Here is a 4,641-nt window from a genome sequence, read left to right as displayed (position 1 = left end):
TGCTGATGCCGATGGATCAGTTTCAAACATCATCATATTATAAGGTTCGACCTTACAATCTCCCCCAATATGATGACGTTCAAAACAACAGCTATACGAGAACATCTCTGGACAAAAATTCTTCATACTCAGCTTTAGCTTCTATTTTCACAGGCCAGTAAGGACTATCCAACAACTCCTGTCTTCTATTCAGCAGCTCCATAGCAATCAGTATGTGAAATTCTCCAGATAGATCTTGATGACTCATGCACATTTGTCTTAAGCCAACAAGATGTGCTGTTGGAGCTCTTGGAATTTTTGTGGTGCGCTGAAAGCACATTCTTCTGTTTTTATCGAGATAAAACATTCCATGTTCAGGAACAGAGATGAACTTATGTTGAACCGGCTCAACACCGATAGGAAGAGAGTTGTTTATTCCTTCAGCACCAAATTTTATAACCAACACATCTTCACTATCAACTTGAAATTTGGTCCTTCTGATTCTTGGAACTGAAGAACTTTGACCTTGCTGCTGAGAAGGCTGCGTAGGAACAAGATCCAAGCGCTGAACTTTCTTGATCAGTAGATGGAGAGCACATGTCAGTTCTGAAGAGAGAGCTGAAGTTTGCTTGGATGCTAATTCGAGCAATTCCATCCATTTAGAATATCTGTATTTGATCAGCTCATCCCTCTTGACAACTTAAGTGTATGGATGTTGAGGACCTTGACGAGTGATCAGCAATGTAAGAATTTTCTCATTACGAGGTTTAGAAGCTTTAACTTTGATGATTTTATCACTGCTCACTCATTGTTTAAGAACATCTTGAAACCTCTTTCGATCAATCCTGTCTAGAACATTTTCAGTCCTTGACTTGCTGCTACTGGGAGGAGGCTGGGAAGATTTGGATTTGGACTGATATTCTAAGAACTTTTGCATCTGAGCTTCAAAGGATCCTCTGGCCTAAAGTTGATTCTGAATGAGAGATTCATCAGCTTGAGCAATATTCTTTAGAAGTTGAGCTTGATTGGCTTCATCAAGAATTTGCTTAACTTGATCAGGAGACATGTTCCATTCAGCTGCCAAGTTGGATATGCTGACGATGGACTTAGGTTTCTTGCTAGGCAAAGAAGTATCAATCTGTGAAGAAGCCAATTCAGTATCTGCTGCCTTGCGCTTGCGAGATAGAGGTTGAGTATCCTCACTAGCTACATCTGAATCTTCTCCTTGGACTGGCATAATGGGATCAATGAATTTCATATCTAGCATTTGACATTCATCATCATGTTCATCTTCATTATCCTCTGAGGCTTCTCCTTGAGCTGGAATAGTGGGATCAATGAAGTTCATGTCCAGCATCTGACACTCATCATCATGTTCATCATCATGCTCACTGTCTTCAGCAATCTGTTCAGTATCTGCTGGTCTATCTGACTCGTCAGCAGCTGGTCTATCTGACTCGTGCATCGGCTGTGGTGGCTCAATCTGGACTAAAGTGTTGTCCGCAGATCCAAGCTCAACAGATTCAGTGTCTCCCTCTTTTGGATCATCATCAGTGTCTCCCCCTTTTTGATCATCATCATTTTATGGGCCAGGGGAAGGAGTTTGCAAGAGAATTCCCTTCAGCTGATGTACATCGGCCTCAATTCGTAGAAGACGCTGACTCATGTCCCGAGTCAGTGTCAGAAGCTCATTAAATGCTGAGGCCGGTATATGAAGGAATGAAGTACCTGGAACTTCTTGTGAGTGAGGTTGCTCCCCCGGAGAAGGTTGGTTCCCTGGGATGGGTTCTCCCCCTGGGATGGTTGCTCCCCCTAAATTAGTGGCTCCCCTTGAGCTGAGTGAACTCTCTGAGTGACAGAGAGAGTATGATGAGAAAGTTGAGGGGAGAGATGACCACCATCCTGTGATTCAGCTTATTGATCAGCATGATCTTCGTTGTTACCATCAGCTCCTTCATCAGTATCAGCGGTTAGTGAAGGAACAGTATATGGATTTGCAATCCATTCTCTCATCCGATCAGAGATGCCGATGTCAGTTTCCAACGGATCATCCTGATACATTCATACTAACATGCGTGGGCATTGGATGGGGTTTCCAGAGTGTGAGTAGTAAGCTTTAGCGAAAAATTTATCTAGCACAAGAGCAATCCAGCGTGGAAAGGGTGCATGATCAGTGTGTACAGTTGCACGAAGAAGTTGAACATGACGATCAAATAAGAAAGCCCCATAATCAAGTCGTTTGTTGAGAAGAAGGGAACAGACGACTTGTTGCTCATAAGTGCTCACGAGGGTACCACAGTGCCAAGTTTTGAGTGGCCTTTAAGTATCGAAAGATGCGTTTGACTGCAATAAGATGAGACTCCTTGGGATTATCTTGGAATCTAGCACAGAGAATGGTTCCAAACATGATATCAGGGCGACTTGCAGTGAGGTAGAGAAGAGATCCAATCATTCCTCGATAAAGAGAGTGATTAACATCAGCGCCAGGGGGATCAGCGTGTAGCTTATCAGTCTTGGACACTGGGGTAGAAGCTGGTTTGCAATCGCTGAGAGAATACTTAACTAGCATGTCAGCAATGTATTTACTTTGACAAATTGAAATACCTGATTTTTGTTGCTGAACCTCAAGACCTAACAAGAAAGTCATCTTCCCCATCATGCTCATTTCGAACCTTTGAGACATGATCTCAGCGAATTATTTGCTCATATTCTCATTTGGAGATCCAAAGATGATGTCATCGACATAGATTTGAACAAGAATCATTTCTGAGCCTTTCTGTTTGATGAAGAGAGTATTGTCAATTGCTCCTCTTCTGTAGCCATTTTCAAGAGGATATGATGTTAGTGTCTCATACCAAGTGTTGGGAGCTTGCTTCAGTCCATATACAGCTTTATCTAGTCGGTACACATAGTCAGGGTGCTCTTTGTCTTCAAAGCCTGGGGGGTGTTTGAGAAATACCTCTTCTTGTAACTCACCATGAAGAAATGCCGTTTTGACATCCATTTGGTAGACAATGAAGTTCATGTATGAAGCGTATGCGAGAAACAATCTGATTGCTTCAATGCGGGCAACTGGAGCAAAAGTCTCCCCGTAGTCAATGGATTCAATTTGAGTGAACCCCTGAGCAACAAGTGTTGTTTTGTTGCGAGTAATAATACCATCTTTATCAACCTTGTTGCTGTAGACCCAACGTGTTCCGTTGATGGTCTTTCCTGATGGTCTGGGAACAAGCGTCCAAACCTTGTGCCGTTCGAAGTCGTTCAGCTCATCTTGCATGGCCTTAATCCAGTCAGCATCTTGAAGAGCTGGGTGTATCTTGTCAGGTAAAATCATTGAAATGAAATTCACGTACATGCAAAAATTATTAGATACACGAGATTTGGTTCGGACACCATCATGAAGATTCCCAATAATTTGATTAACAGGGTGATCTCGATGTCTAGAAGCTGATTCCATTGGATTTGACGCTGAAGTGTTATTGCGGAAGCAAACATCAGTTGCAGGAGAGTCTTCATTATCAAGAGTTTCATCAGCATCAGACAAATGAGTTGTTGAGCTGACCACAGTGTCTTGATTCAAGGAATTTGGATCTGGAATGATAGGATCAGGAATAGTAGCTTCTTCTTCAGTGTGAGATACTTCATCATGTGGGCTAGAGAGAAGCTCTTGAAAAATAGAGGAAGAATGAGCTACTTTTTCATCAGTGCATGATTCCTCATCAAACTTCACATGAATGGATTCTTCAATGCACTGCCTGTTCATATGAAAAACACGAAAAGCTTTTTGAAATAGATGAGTATCCAACAAAAATACCTTTGTCAGCCTTAGGCTCAAATTTTGATCTTGGATCACGCTGATTAAGAATATAACAAATGCATCTAAACATGTGAAAGAAGGATACGTCCAACTTTCGACCTTTCAGCATCTCATATGGCGTCTTCTTGTGAATCTTGTGAGTTAGAGACCGATTCTGATTAAAACATGCTGTATTAACAGCTTCAGCCCAAAACATCATGGGAAGACCAACATGAATTATTAAGGTCCTTCCTGCCTCAATCAGTGTTCGATTTCTTCGTTCAACAACTCCATTTTGTTGAGGAGTGCGAGGAGCTGAAAAGTTCTGCCCAATACCTTTATAATCACAAAATTATTCAAGAGTTGAATTCCGAAACTCAGTGCCATGATCACTCCTTAGCTGTTTAACTTTGAGACCAGTTTACGAATCAGCGAGATAATTTCCTATGCAACATGACTTTTCTTCTTCAAGAAAACCACCCATGTAAATCGAGTAAACTCATCCACAACCATGCAGCATGACTTTCCTCCTAGGGAACGAACAGGAATAGGTCTGAACAAGTCCATGTGTAGTAAATGAAGAGGAACAGATATGCTAGAACATGACTTGGGTTTGAATGATGACTTGGTTTGTTTTCTTTATTCACATGTTGAGCACATCTTGTCTTTGACAAAGCTGAATTTTGGGAGACCTCTAACTAGATCTTGATTGGATATTTTGGATAGATTGTTAAAGTTCAAATGAGAGAATCTTTTGTGCCAAATCCAACTGAGATTGGTTTAAGACTTTGTAAAGAAACATTGCATCAGCGCCTTGTCACTTGAGAACATGTCAAGAACATATATATCATCTTTTCTACTTGCTG

The sequence above is a fragment of the Lactuca saligna genome, chromosome 9 (genome assembly GCF_052625555.1).
Source record: "Lactuca saligna cultivar CGN05327 chromosome 9, ASM5262555v1, whole genome shotgun sequence".
NCBI classification, from domain to species: domain Eukaryota; kingdom Viridiplantae; phylum Streptophyta; class Magnoliopsida; order Asterales; family Asteraceae; genus Lactuca; species Lactuca saligna.
Note: the sequence above shows the minus strand (reverse complement) of the source record.